The following is a 14,622-nucleotide window of genomic DNA, read 5'->3' as shown; positions in this document are numbered from 1 at the left end:
AAAAAGTTTTTGAGTAAACTGGGGCACTAGCATTAGTTCCCTGTTCACTGTGACAAGGAAGCTAGTATAAAAAGTAGTTTTGTGGTTTTGTTTGCAAAGAAGTGCTCATGGGATGAAAGCACTGCTTGCGATTATTCTGAGATTGATGGCGGGATTGCTAAACATCTAGAGTTTTAGTAAGGGGCTAGTCGGAGTAGTTATATAGTTGTAAAATTATTTGATATTTGATGAGAAATTTCTTTATTCATAGCACATGGGCCATCATAGTTGAAGCATAAAGATGGGCATGGTATGCGTATAATGTCCTGACAGTGATGTTCATAGAGACTTGTTGTATACTTTGATTCTTCATCTGTTTAACAGTAACATTAAGAAATGTATTAGTGGAGCAAGTAGCTGTGAAATTACTGGTGTATGACTGATAGTATGGACGTGATGCTGAATGGAAGTGTTTGTTTAGCTGTGGGTGTTTTCATAATTGCCATGTGAGGAAAAGCAATACTCGTGGTAGGCGAAAAGAGATACAGAGAGAAACACATTAATTGCGTGTAGCGTGTATCAGCAGCTGTTGGGCGGGGTATCAAGTAAGACGCAAGGTGAAACGAAAGAGGAAGTGGCCAAATATCGACAAGAGTTGGCACTGTTAGGGCGAGGTGAATACGCTATTGCGGTGCGAAAATTTTCGAAGAGAGAGGCGGTTTTAAAGAAAGCACAAGTGTCCTATGACTGCCCTCTTGTGTGTTTCTCTTTCAGTGACTATTTGGCATGTCTGCTTGCGCCATAGAATGCTACTGTATGTGCCCCAGGCCCCCATCTAGCGGCCGGAGCTGCAAGCGGTGTTTACATACAGTCTCGCCTGAGGCAATGGTCTCTGATTTCGGATGCAAAAAGCACTGGTAGCGCACAGAATAGTTGAGTGAGGAAAGGTTAGATCATGGCGGCCAAATAGGAGTAGAACTAGGTTCTTTGCAGAATGTCCGAGCTTAAGTAATTCTTCGATAAGTAAATCGCGAATGTGAAGAGTGTGTCGTATTCTCGTAGGGCGTGTTGACGGTCTCGTGGCATAAGTAGCGAGCGGTGATAGCTTGCAAGCAAGATCATACTTCACAGGATCATTTCTGTAGTATGTCTTCAACTCTCTCTAGTTCAAAGCTGGAGTAGACGCAACCACGATGATGAGTGGTAGCACTGTCCCTGAGCGTGAGGCATGCGACCGAGATTCATTGCATCTTGGTTGTAATCGATGATCGTTCACCACATTCTGAGGGATGTGGGAAGGGAGTAGCGCTTTCCGAGTGGTGGTTTTATTATAGATCAGAAGCACAAGTCATACTTTCGGTATCGTGACCCGCCGCGTTGCAGAAATGTTGTGGAAGGACTTTGATTGCGACATGTCATGAAAGCCTTGCGGAAGTTTCCCGAGTGGCACGGTGACGAGCCAGTTGATTTGTCCTGCTGCAAGTGCTAGGATTGGATGACAACGACGTACTTTGAGTTACAAGAATGAGTGAGCAGCACAAGCAGAGTGCAATTGATGACCATAAAAAGCTGACACACAACACAGTCTTGATAATGACCACTAATGCATGATGTACGAAACAATCAGGAGCAGCACGTTTGGCTAGAAAACATGAATTGAGTGATTTGCAAGGCACTGTTACCAGCAAGAAGGAATGCATGAATTTCGCAAATGAATAAGACTGGTTCAAATACTATCGACAGAAATTTTGTTTCTGTTGTCAGCTAGTATTAGTTGTGTGGGAGCAGGGGATATTTCCCTTGCACTACACATCTACATACACGTTGCGTCTGATGTGGCCTAGTTTCGCGTACAAAGAACTATCTAGTTGTCAGTTTTTTCAGTGAACGAGTGTGGTGGGGAGGAGAGAGATTAGTGTTAGATGCAGAGCACTGCGGGCAGTTGTGTGCCGAACGTTGTATGTCAAACGGTGGGTCGCCGACAGGAATTAGGCGTGCTGCCATCTGGCGGCAGGTGAGGTAATGAAGCAGCTTGGATGGTGACAGAAATGATGAAAATAGTTATGTAAAGAGTAATAGCGACCTCATTTGGCAGACACGTATTTCAGCGTTGGCAGTTAGTTTTGCGGTTTGTGCTTGCATAACACTGGAAGTCTGTTGACGGTAGAGAAGTGGACAAGAGGGAAAGAATTTTCCGCGTTCTCGCGCAGAAGTACTAGAGAAGCAGCCATAAGTATGGAAGTGAGTGCGTTGATCGGCACTCTGGTTTCCCTTCAAATCGAATAAATCTTTCGCCTTTTACTAAAGATTTCCGTGGAGGGGAACATTAAATGAGTCTGTAATGTATTTTTCGTAGTGCTCGGCTATTGCTGAGCCACAATCACAAGTAAAACGTAATGTAAGCAATAATGTGCGTAAATAGGAAGAGGTAGATTGTGTTGTGTGGAGTAGCGGAGCACGTTGGATCAGGTAGATGTTTTTGCTTGATTTGAAATTGTAACAGGCCATGTCGCAGTATAATGAAACAAGTACATTTGCCCTGAAATGGCGTGCAGTGTGTTAGACGATAGTGTAAAGAGAAAGAGAGCTATTTAATGTCTGAGTTGTATAAATGGCAGGAGACTAATCTGGAAATAGCATAAAGGAATTGTAATGTGAGTGGTGCTTGCGATAATGTATGGCAGGCAATATTGTGCAGAGGTGAAGGTGAATGCTTTGTATTGTGAAGAGTTGTTACATTTGTGTGTGTGTGAGGCACAAGAGGCATAATTGTGGAAACTCTTGGTGAACGCTTTCTATACCTCAGTGCTATATGGTTTAGTGTTTATTTGCACTTTAATTGCACAACAGCATATAAGCTGATATTTGGAAGTGAATGATGAATGATAGGCGTTGTAAGTAATACTGGTATGTGATTAGTAGATTGAGTTTTGAAACCCAAAATTATTTTTACTGCACAAGTTTGTGATTTGTGGGTATGGTGTGAGTGAGATTTGGGTTGAAGATGGTGGATAGTTGGTCAGGATGAGTATTTCAATTGTTTTCAAGAGAGTGGATAATAGTGGCACTGGATTGTTGCCATAATATGGCATTGGTTGTTTGTTCATAACAATGTACTCAGTTTTGTAGAAGATGTAGGTGGGAGGGAGACATTTGTTGAATATGACATAGATAGCTGGAAATGAATAGAGTAGCAATTTCCTGCTAGGTGTAGTTTGGGTATGATGTGATGTGCCTCAGTGAGATGTAAATCTTGAAATTGAAGGGTTGTTCCTAGGTACAGTCTTGGAAACTATGTATCTGCTGTTGACTCCAATGTTTTCAAGATTACTGGTGTACAAAATTGGCCAGACTTTGCAGTTTCTTCTTCAGTAAATCAGTGGAAGGTGGTGCAGATAATGGTAAAAATGTTCATAGTGTCCTGTGAGTTGTTGATGCTGCTTGTCTTTTTTGATTGACCCAGCCATACACAGAGGTGGTGCATACTTGGCTTGAGAAGAGTTAATGATGAAATACCAGGACAGTGCTCACAACGAAGCTCCTTCCCCTGCATTGTAGTTTCCCTCCTCAGGTATAGAGTGACATGATATTGGCAGAGGATGTGGAGATAATCACTTTGATCAGGCTGTTTGTGGTTTGAAGGCTCTTTTACCAGAATCCATTCATAGTGATAACTGTGTTCTCTGGTGGAACATGATGAGAACATTGTGTGAAGTGCATAGAAGTAGCTATTTGAGTATGTATGAAAATGTCAGGCAACCACTGTTACTCCTAAATTTCTGTGGAATTAAGTTTTCTGTGTGTGTTTGAAAATCCCAGAGGTTCAAGTTGGCTGTTTATATGTTGCAAGCGAAAAAGTTTTTGAGTAAACTGGGGCACTAGCATTAGTTCCCTGTTCACTGTGACAAGGAAGCTAGTATAAAAAGTAGTTTTGTGGTTTTGTTTGCAAAGAAGTGCTCATGGGATGAAAGCACTGCTTGCGATTATTCTGAGATTGATGGCGGGATTGCTAAACATCTAGAGTTTTAGTAAGGGGCTAGTCGGAGTAGTTATATAGTTGTAAAATTATTTGATATTTGATGAGAAATTTCTTTATTCATAGCACATGGGCCATCATAGTTGAAGCATAAAGATGGGCATGGTATGCGTATAATGTCCTGACAGTGATGTTCATAGAGACTTGTTGTATACTTTGATTCTTCATCTGTTTAACAGTAACATTAAGAAATGTATTAGTGGAGCAAGTAGCTGTGAAATTACTGGTGTATGACTGATAGTATGGACGTGATGCTGAATGGAAGTGTTTGTTTAGCTGTGGGTGTTTTCATAATTGCCATGTGAGGAAAAGCAATACTCGTGGTAGGCGAAAAGAGATACAGAGAGAAACACATTAATTGCGTGTAGCGTGTATCAGCAGCTGTTGGGCGGGGTATCAAGTAAGACGCAAGGTGAAACGAAAGAGGAAGTGGCCAAATATCGACAAGAGTTGGCACTGTTAGGGCGAGGTGAATACGCTATTGCGGTGCGAAAATTTTCGAAGAGAGAGGCGGTTTTAAAGAAAGCACAAGTGTCCTATGACTGCCCTCTTGTGTGTTTCTCTTTCAGTGACTATTTGGCATGTCTGCTTGCGCCATAGAATGCTACTGTATGTGCCCCAGGCCCCCATCTAGCGGCCGGAGCTGCAAGCGGTGTTTACATACAGTCTCGCCTGAGGCAATGGTCTCTGATTTCGGATGCAAAAAGCACTGGTAGCGCACAGAATAGTTGAGTGAGGAAAGGTTAGATCATGGCGGCCAAATAGGAGTAGAACTAGGTTCTTTGCAGAATGTCCGAGCTTAAGTAATTCTTCGATAAGTAAATCGCGAATGTGAAGAGTGTGTCGTATTCTCGTAGGGCGTGTTGACGGTCTCGTGGCATAAGTAGCGAGCGGTGATAGCTTGCAAGCAAGATCATACTTCACAGGATCATTTCTGTAGTATGTCTTCAACTCTCTCTAGTTCAAAGCTGGAGTAGACGCAACCACGATGATGAGTGGTAGCACTGTCCCTGAGCGTGAGGCATGCGACCGAGATTCATTGCATCTTGGTTGTAATCGATGATCGTTCACCACATTCTGAGGGATGTGGGAAGGGAGTAGCGCTTTCCGAGTGGTGGTTTTATTATAGATCAGAAGCATAAGTCATACTTTCGGTATCGTGACCCGCCGCGTTGCAGAAATGTTGTGGAAGGACTTTGATTGCGACATGTCATGAAAGCCTTGCGGAAGTTTCCCGAGTGGCACGGTGACGAGCCAGTTGATTTGTCCTGCTGCAAGTGCTAGGATTGGATGACAACGACGTACTTTGAGTTACAAGAATGAGTGAGCAGCACAAGCAGAGTGCAATTGATGACCATAAAAAGCTGACACACAACACAGTCTTGATAATGACCACTAATGCATGATGTACGAAACAATCAGGAGCAGCACGTTTGGCTAGAAAACATGAATTGAGTGATTTGCAAGGCACTGTTACCAGCAAGAAGGAATGCATGAATTTCGCAAATGAATAAGACTGGTTCAAATACTATCGACAGAAATTTTGTTTCTGTTGTCAGCTAGTATTAGTTGTGTGGGAGCAGGGGATATTTCCCTTGCACTACACATCTACATACACGTTGCGTCTGATGTGGCCTAGTTTCGCGTACAAAGAACTATCTAGTTGTCAGTTTTTTCAGTGAACGAGTGTGGTGGGGAGGAGAGAGATTAGTGTTAGATGCAGAGCACTGCGGGCAGTTGTGTGCCGAACGTTGTATGTCAAACGGTGGGTCGCCGACAGGAATTAGGCGTGCTGCCATCTGGCGGCAGGTGAGGTAATGAAGCAGCTTGGATGGTGACAGAAATGATGAAAATAGTTATGTAAAGAGTAATAGCGACCTCATTTGGCAGACACGTATTTCAGCGTTGGCAGTTAGTTTTGCGGTTTGTGCTTGCATAACACTGGAAGTCTGTTGACGGTAGAGAAGTGGACAAGAGGGAAAGAATTTTCCGCGTTCTCGCGCAGAAGTACTAGAGAAGCAGCCATAAGTATGGAAGTGAGTGCGTTGATCGGCACTCTGGTTTCCCTTCAAATCGAATAAATCTTTCGCCTTTTACTAAAGATTTCCGTGGAGGGGAACATTAAATGAGTCTGTAATGTATTTTTCGTAGTGCTCGGCTATTGCTGAGCCACAATCACAAGTAAAACGTAATGTAAGCAATAATGTGCGTAAATAGGAAGAGGTAGATTGTGTTGTGTGGAGTAGCGGAGCACGTTGGATCAGGTAGATGTTTTTGCTTGATTTGAAATTGTAACAGGCCATGTCGCAGTATAATGAAACAAGTACATTTGCCCTGAAATGGCGTGCAGTGTGTTAGACGATAGTGTAAAGAGAAAGAGAGCTATTTAATGTCTGAGTTGTATAAATGGCAGGAGACTAATCTGGAAATAGCATAAAGGAATTGTAATGTGAGTGGTGCTTGCGATAATGTATGGCAGGCAATATTGTGCAGAGGTGAAGGTGAATGCTTTGTATTGTGAAGAGTTGTTACATTTGTGTGTGTGTGAGGCACAAGAGGCATAATTGTGGAAACTCTTGGTGAACGCTTTCTATACCTCAGTGCTATATGGTTTAGTGTTTATTTGCACTTTAATTGCACAACAGCATATAAGCTGATATTTTGATGAATGATAGGCGTTGTAAGTAATACTGGTATGTGATTAGTAGATTGAGTTTTGAAACCCAAAATTATTTTTACTGCACAAGTTTGTGATTTGTGGGTATGGTGTGAGTGAGATTTGGGTTGAAGATGGTGGATAGTTGGTCAGGATGAGTATTTCAATTGTTTTCAAGAGAGTGGATAATAGTGGCACTGGATTGTTGCCATAATATGGCATTGGTTGTTTGTTCATAACAATGTACTCAGTTTTGTAGAAGATGTAGGTGGGAGGGAGACATTTGTTGAATATGACATAGATAGCTGGAAATGAATAGAGTAGCAATTTCCTGCTAGGTGTAGTTTGGGTATGATGTGATGTGCCTCAGTGAGATGTAAATCTTGAAATTGAAGGGTTGTTCCTAGGTACAGTCTTGGAAACTATGTATCTGCTGTTGACTCCAATGTTTTCAAGATTACTGGTGTACAAAATTGGCCAGACTTTGCAGTTTCTTCTTCAGTAAATCAGTGGAAGGTGGTGCAGATAATGGTAAAAATGTTCATAGTGTCCTGTGAGTTGTTGATGCTGCTTGTCTTTTTTGATTGACCCAGCCATACACAGAGGTGGTGCATACTTGGCTTGAGAAGAGTTAATGATGAAATACCAGGACAGTGCTCACAACGAAGCTCCTTCCCCTGCATTGTAGTTTCCCTCCTCAGGTATAGAGTGACATGATATTGGCAGAGGATGTGGAGATAATCACTTTGATCAGGCTGTTTGTGGTTTGAAGGCTCTTTTACCAGAATCCGTTCATAGTGATAACTGTGTTCTCTGGTGGAACATGATGAGAACATTGTGTGAAGTGCATAGAAGTAGCTATTTGAGTATGTATGAAAATGTCAGGCAACCACTGTTACTCCTAAATTTCTGTGGAATTAAGTTTTCTGTGTGTGTTTGAAAATCCCAGAGGTTCAAGTTGGCTGTTTATATGTTGCAAGCGAAAAAGTTTTTGAGTAAACTGGGGCACTAGCATTAGTTCCCTGTTCACTGTGACAAGGAAGCTAGTATAAAAAGTAGTTTTGTGGTTTTGTTTGCAAAGAAGTGCTCATGGGATGAAAGCACTGCTTGCGATTATTCTGAGATTGATGGCGGGATTGCTAAACATCTAGAGTTTTAGTAAGGGGCTAGTCGGAGTAGTTATATAGTTGTAAAATTATTTGATATTTGATGAGAAATTTCTTTATTCATAGCACATGGGCCATCATAGTTGAAGCATAAAGATGGGCATGGTATGCGTATAATGTCCTGACAGTGATGTTCATAGAGACTTGTTGTATACTTTGATTCTTCATCTGTTTAACAGTAACATTAAGAAATGTATTAGTGGAGCAAGTAGCTGTGAAATTACTGGTGTATGACTGATAGTATGGACGTGATGCTGAATGGAAGTGTTTGTTTAGCTGTGGGTGTTTTCATAATTGCCATGTGAGGAAAAGCAATACTCGTGGTAGGCGAAAAGAGATACAGAGAGAAACACATTAATTGCGTGTAGCGTGTATCAGCAGCTGTTGGGCGGGGTATCAAGTAAGACGCAAGGTGAAACGAAAGAGGAAGTGGCCAAATATCGACAAGAGTTGGCACTGTTAGGGCGAGGTGAATACGCTATTGCGGTGCGAAAATTTTCGAAGAGAGAGGCGGTTTTAAAGAAAGCACAAGTGTCCTATGACTGCCCTCTTGTGTGTTTCTCTTTCAGTGACTATTTGGCATGTCTGCTTGCGCCATAGAATGCTACTGTATGTGCCCCAGGCCCCCATCTAGCGGCCGGAGCTGCAAGCGGTGTTTACATACAGTCTCGCCTGAGGCAATGGTCTCTGATTTCGGATGCAAAAAGCACTGGTAGCGCACAGAATAGTTGAGTGAGGAAAGGTTAGATCATGGCGGCCAAATAGGAGTAGAACTAGGTTCTTTGCAGAATGTCCGAGCTTAAGTAATTCTTCGATAAGTAAATCGCGAATGTGAAGAGTGTGTCGTATTCTCGTAGGGCGTGTTGACGGTCTCGTGGCATAAGTAGCGAGCGGTGATAGCTTGCAAGCAAGATCATACTTCACAGGATCATTTCTGTAGTATGTCTTCAACTCTCTCTAGTTCAAAGCTGGAGTAGACGCAACCACGATGATGAGTGGTAGCACTGTCCCTGAGCGTGAGGCATGCGACCGAGATTCATTGCATCTTGGTTGTAATCGATGATCGTTCACCACATTCTGAGGGATGTGGGAAGGGAGTAGCGCTTTCCGAGTGGTGGTTTTATTATAGATCAGAAGCATAAGTCATACTTTCGGTATCGTGACCCGCCGCGTTGCAGAAATGTTGTGGAAGGACTTTGATTGCGACATGTCATGAAAGCCTTGCGGAAGTTTCCCGAGTGGCACGGTGACGAGCCAGTTGATTTGTCCTGCTGCAAGTGCTAGGATTGGATGACAACGACGTACTTTGAGTTACAAGAATGAGTGAGCAGCACAAGCAGAGTGCAATTGATGACCATAAAAAGCTGACACACAACACAGTCTTGATAATGACCACTAATGCATGATGTACGAAACAATCAGGAGCAGCACGTTTGGCTAGAAAACATGAATTGAGTGATTTGCAAGGCACTGTTACCAGCAAGAAGGAATGCATGAATTTCGCAAATGAATAAGACTGGTTCAAATACTATCGACAGAAATTTTGTTTCTGTTGTCAGCTAGTATTAGTTGTGTGGGAGCAGGGGATATTTCCCTTGCACTACACATCTACATACACGTTGCGTCTGATGTGGCCTAGTTTCGCGTACAAAGAACTATCTAGTTGTCAGTTTTTTCAGTGAACGAGTGTGGTGGGGAGGAGAGAGATTAGTGTTAGATGCAGAGCACTGCGGGCAGTTGTGTGCCGAACGTTGTATGTCAAACGGTGGGTCGCCGACAGGAATTAGGCGTGCTGCCATCTGGCGGCAGGTGAGGTAATGAAGCAGCTTGGATGGTGACAGAAATGATGAAAATAGTTATGTAAAGAGTAATAGCGACCTCATTTGGCAGACACGTATTTCAGCGTTGGCAGTTAGTTTTGCGGTTTGTGCTTGCATAACACTGGAAGTCTGTTGACGGTAGAGAAGTGGACAAGAGGGAAAGAATTTTCCGCGTTCTCGCGCAGAAGTACTAGAGAAGCAGCCATAAGTATGGAAGTGAGTGCGTTGATCGGCACTCTGGTTTCCCTTCAAATCGAATAAATCTTTCGCCTTTTACTAAAGATTTCCGTGGAGGGGAACATTAAATGAGTCTGTAATGTATTTTTCGTAGTGCTCGGCTATTGCTGAGCCACAATCACAAGTAAAACGTAATGTAAGCAATAATGTGCGTAAATAGGAAGAGGTAGATTGTGTTGTGTGGAGTAGCGGAGCACGTTGGATCAGGTAGATGTTTTTGCTTGATTTGAAATTGTAACAGGCCATGTCGCAGTATAATGAAACAAGTACATTTGCCCTGAAATGGCGTGCAGTGTGTTAGACGATAGTGTAAAGAGAAAGAGAGCTATTTAATGTCTGAGTTGTATAAATGGCAGGAGACTAATCTGGAAATAGCATAAAGGAATTGTAATGTGAGTGGTGCTTGCGATAATGTATGGCAGGCAATATTGTGCAGAGGTGAAGGTGAATGCTTTGTATTGTGAAGAGTTGTTACATTTGTGTGTGTGTGAGGCACAAGAGGCATAATTGTGGAAACTCTTGGTGAACGCTTTCTATACCTCAGTGCTATATGGTTTAGTGTTTATTTGCACTTTAATTGCACAACAGCATATAAGCTGATATTTGGAAGTGAATGATGAATGATAGGCGTTGTAAGTAATACTGGTATGTGATTAGTAGATTGAGTTTTGAAACCCAAAATTATTTTTACTGCACAAGTTTGTGATTTGTGGGTATGGTGTGAGTGAGATTTGGGTTGAAGATGGTGGATAGTTGGTCAGGATGAGTATTTCAATTGTTTTCAAGAGAGTGGATAATAGTGGCACTGGATTGTTGCCATAATATGGCATTGGTTGTTTGTTCATAACAATGTACTCAGTTTTGTAGAAGATGTAGGTGGGAGGGAGACATTTGTTGAATATGACATAGATAGCTGGAAATGAATAGAGTAGCAATTTCCTGCTAGGTGTAGTTTGGGTATGATGTGATGTGCCTCAGTGAGATGTAAATCTTGAAATTGAAGGGTTGTTCCTAGGTACAGTCTTGGAAACTATGTATCTGCTGTTGACTCCAATGTTTTCAAGATTACTGGTGTACAAAATTGGCCAGACTTTGCAGTTTCTTCTTCAGTAAATCAGTGGAAGGTGGTGCAGATAATGGTAAAAATGTTCATAGTGTCCTGTGAGTTGTTGATGCTGCTTGTCTTTTTTGATTGACCCAGCCATACACAGAGGTGGTGCATACTTGGCTTGAGAAGAGTTAATGATGAAATACCAGGACAGTGCTCACAACGAAGCTCCTTCCCCTGCATTGTAGTTTCCCTCCTCAGGTATAGAGTGACATGATATTGGCAGAGGATGTGGAGATAATCACTTTGATCAGGCTGTTTGTGGTTTGAAGGCTCTTTTACCAGAATCCGTTCATAGTGATAACTGTGTTCTCTGGTGGAACATGATGAGAACATTGTGTGAAGTGCATAGAAGTAGCTATTTGAGTATGTATGAAAATGTCAGGCAACCACTGTTACTCCTAAATTTCTGTGGAATTAAGTTTTCTGTGTGTGTTTGAAAATCCCAGAGGTTGAAGTTGGCTGTTTATATGTTGCAAGCGAAAAAGTTTTTGAGTAAACTGGGGCACTAGCATTAGTTCCCTGTTCACTGTGACAAGGAAGCTAGTATAAAAAGTAGTTTTGTGGTTTTGTTTGCAAAGAAGTGCTCATGGGATGAAAGCACTGCTTGCGATTATTCTGAGATTGATGGCGGGATTGCTAAACATCTAGAGTTTTAGTAAGGGGCTAGTCGGAGTAGTTATATAGTTGTAAAATTATTTGATATTTGATGAGAAATTTCTTTATTCATAGCACATGGGCCATCATAGTTGAAGCATAAAGATGGGCATGGTATGCGTATAATGTCCTGACAGTGATGTTCATAGAGACTTGTTGTATACTTTGATTCTTCATCTGTTTAACAGTAACATTAAGAAATGTATTAGTGGAGCAAGTAGCTGTGAAATTACTGGTGTATGACTGATAGTATGGACGTGATGCTGAATGGAAGTGTTTGTTTAGCTGTGGGTGTTTTCATAATTGCCATGTGAGGAAAAGCAATACTCGTGGTAGGCGAAAAGAGATACAGAGAGAAACACATTAATTGCGTGTAGCGTGTATCAGCAGCTGTTGGGCGGGGTATCAAGTAAGACGCAAGGTGAAACGAAAGAGGAAGTGGCCAAATATCGACAAGAGTTGGCACTGTTAGGGCGAGGTGAATACGCTATTGCGGTGCGAAAATTTTCGAAGAGAGAGGCGGTTTTAAAGAAAGCACAAGTGTCCTATGACTGCCCTCTTGTGTGTTTCTCTTTCAGTGACTATTTGGCATGTCTGCTTGCGCCATAGAATGCTACTGTATGTGCCCCAGGCCCCCATCTAGCGGCCGGAGCTGCAAGCGGTGTTTACATACAGTCTCGCCTGAGGCAATGGTCTCTGATTTCGGATGCAAAAAGCACTGGTAGCGCACAGAATAGTTGAGTGAGGAAAGGTTAGATCATGGCGGCCAAATAGGAGTAGAACTAGGTTCTTTGCAGAATGTCCGAGCTTAAGTAATTCTTCGATAAGTAAATCGCGAATGTGAAGAGTGTGTCGTATTCTCGTAGGGCGTGTTGACGGTCTCGTGGCATAAGTAGCGAGCGGTGATAGCTTGCAAGCAAGATCATACTTCACAGGATCATTTCTGTAGTATGTCTTCAACTCTCTCTAGTTCAAAGCTGGAGTAGACGCAACCACGATGATGAGTGGTAGCACTGTCCCTGAGCGTGAGGCATGCGACCGAGATTCATTGCATCTTGGTTGTAATCGATGATCGTTCACCACATTCTGAGGGATGTGGGAAGGGAGTAGCGCTTTCCGAGTGGTGGTTTTATTATAGATCAGAAGCATAAGTCATACTTTCGGTATCGTGACCCGCCGCGTTGCAGAAATGTTGTGGAAGGACTTTGATTGCGACATGTCATGAAAGCCTTGCGGAAGTTTCCCGAGTGGCACGGTGACGAGCCAGTTGATTTGTCCTGCTGCAAGTGCTAGGATTGGATGACAACGACGTACTTTGAGTTACAAGAATGAGTGAGCAGCACAAGCAGAGTGCAATTGATGACCATAAAAAGCTGACACACAACACAGTCTTGATAATGACCACTAATGCATGATGTACGAAACAATCAGGAGCAGCACGTTTGGCTAGAAAACATGAATTGAGTGATTTGCAAGGCACTGTTACCAGCAAGAAGGAATGCATGAAATTCGCAGATGAATAAGACTGGTTCAAATACTATCGACAGAAATTTTGTTTCTGTTGTCAGCTAGTATTAGTTGTGTGGGAGCAGGGGATATTTCCCTTGCACTACACATCTACATACACGTTGCGTCTGATGTGGCCTAGTTTCGCGTACAAAGAACTATCTAGTTGTCAGTTTTTTCAGTGAACGAGTGTGGTGGGGAGGAGAGAGATTAGTGTTAGATGCAGAGCACTGCGGGCAGTTGTGTGCCGAACGTTGTATGTCAAACGGTGGGTCGCCGACAGGAATTAGGCGTGCTGCCATCTGGCGGCAGGTGAGGTAATGAAGCAGCTTGGATGGTGACAGAAATGATGAAAATAGTTATGTAAAGAGTAATAGCGACCTCATTTGGCAGACACGTATTTCAGCGTTGGCAGTTAGTTTTGCGGTTTGTGCTTGCATAACACTGGAAGTCTGTTGACGGTAGAGAAGTGGACAAGAGGGAAAGAATTTTCCGCGTTCTCGCGCAGAAGTACTAGAGAAGCAGCCATAAGTATGGAAGTGAGTGCGTTGATCGGCACTCTGGTTTCCCTTCAAATCGAATAAATCTTTCGCCTTTTACTAAAGATTTCCGTGGAGGGGAACATTAAATGAGTCTGTAATGTATTTTTCGTAGTGCTCGGCTATTGCTGAGCCACAATCACAAGTAAAACGTAATGTAAGCAATAATGTGCGTAAATAGGAAGAGGTAGATTGTGTTGTGTGGAGTAGCGGAGCACGTTGGATCAGGTAGATGTTTTTGCTTGATTTGAAATTGTAACAGGCCATGTCGCAGTATAATGAAACAAGTACATTTGCCCTGAAATGGCGTGCAGTGTGTTAGACGATAGTGTAAAGAGAAAGAGAGCTATTTAATGTCTGAGTTGTATAAATGGCAGGAGACTAATCTGGAAATAGCATAAAGGAATTGTAATGTGAGTGGTGCTTGCGATAATGTATGGCAGGCAATATTGTGCAGAGGTGAAGGTGAATGCTTTGTATTGTGAAGAGTTGTTACATTTGTGTGTGTGTGAGGCACAAGAGGCATAATTGTGGAAACTCTTGGTGAACGCTTTCTATACCTCAGTGCTATATGGTTTAGTGTTTATTTGCACTTTAATTGCACAACAGCATATAAGCTGATATTTGGAAGTGAATGATGAATGATAGGCGTTGTAAGTAATACTGGTATGTGATTAGTAGATTGAGTTTTGAAACCCAAAATTATTTTTACTGCACAAGTTTGTGATTTGTGGGTATGGTGTGAGTGAGATTTGGGTTGAAGATGGTGGATAGTTGGTCAGGATGAGTATTTCAATTGTTTTCAAGAGAGTGGATAATAGTGGCACTGGATTGTTGCCATAATATGGCATTGGTTGTTTGTTCATAACAATGTACTCAGTTTTGTAGAAGATGTAGGTGGGAGGGAGACATTTGTTG

The 14,622-nt window shown here is 42.4% G+C and overlaps 8 non-coding genes across 8 annotated transcripts; all 8 read left to right on the top strand.

Moving 5' to 3' along the window:
• Positions 1–1,093: 1,093 nt before the first annotated feature.
• On the top strand, positions 1,094–1,300 carry LOC126356874 (small nucleolar RNA U3). Its single transcript, XR_007565887.1, has one exon. It is a non-coding gene; the product is annotated as a small nucleolar RNA U3 (small nucleolar RNA).
• Positions 1,301–2,236: 936 nt separating this feature from the next.
• LOC126357069 (U5 spliceosomal RNA) lies at positions 2,237–2,355 on the top strand. Its single transcript, XR_007566058.1, has one exon. It is a non-coding gene; the product is annotated as a U5 spliceosomal RNA (small nuclear RNA).
• A 2,569-nt stretch (positions 2,356–4,924) lies between these two features.
• LOC126356873 (small nucleolar RNA U3) lies at positions 4,925–5,131 on the top strand. Its single transcript, XR_007565886.1, has one exon. It is a non-coding gene; the product is annotated as a small nucleolar RNA U3 (small nucleolar RNA).
• A 936-nt stretch (positions 5,132–6,067) lies between these two features.
• On the top strand, positions 6,068–6,186 carry LOC126357068 (U5 spliceosomal RNA). The gene has a single exon (XR_007566057.1). It is a non-coding gene; the product is annotated as a U5 spliceosomal RNA (small nuclear RNA).
• A 2,560-nt stretch (positions 6,187–8,746) lies between these two features.
• Positions 8,747–8,953, top strand: LOC126356872 (small nucleolar RNA U3). The gene has a single exon (XR_007565885.1). It is a non-coding gene; the product is annotated as a small nucleolar RNA U3 (small nucleolar RNA).
• Positions 8,954–9,889: 936 nt separating this feature from the next.
• Positions 9,890–10,008, top strand: LOC126357067 (U5 spliceosomal RNA). The gene has a single exon (XR_007566056.1). It is a non-coding gene; the product is annotated as a U5 spliceosomal RNA (small nuclear RNA).
• Positions 10,009–12,577: 2,569 nt separating this feature from the next.
• LOC126356871 (small nucleolar RNA U3) lies at positions 12,578–12,784 on the top strand. Its single transcript, XR_007565884.1, has one exon. It is a non-coding gene; the product is annotated as a small nucleolar RNA U3 (small nucleolar RNA).
• Positions 12,785–13,720: 936 nt separating this feature from the next.
• LOC126357066 (U5 spliceosomal RNA) lies at positions 13,721–13,839 on the top strand. The gene has a single exon (XR_007566055.1). It is a non-coding gene; the product is annotated as a U5 spliceosomal RNA (small nuclear RNA).
• The last annotated feature ends 783 nt before the right edge of the window (positions 13,840–14,622 follow it).

Source organism: Schistocerca gregaria, chromosome 3, assembly GCF_023897955.1.
Source record: "Schistocerca gregaria isolate iqSchGreg1 chromosome 3, iqSchGreg1.2, whole genome shotgun sequence".
NCBI lineage: Eukaryota > Metazoa > Arthropoda > Insecta > Orthoptera > Acrididae > Schistocerca > Schistocerca gregaria.
This window is presented reverse-complemented; position numbering and strand designations above follow the sequence as displayed.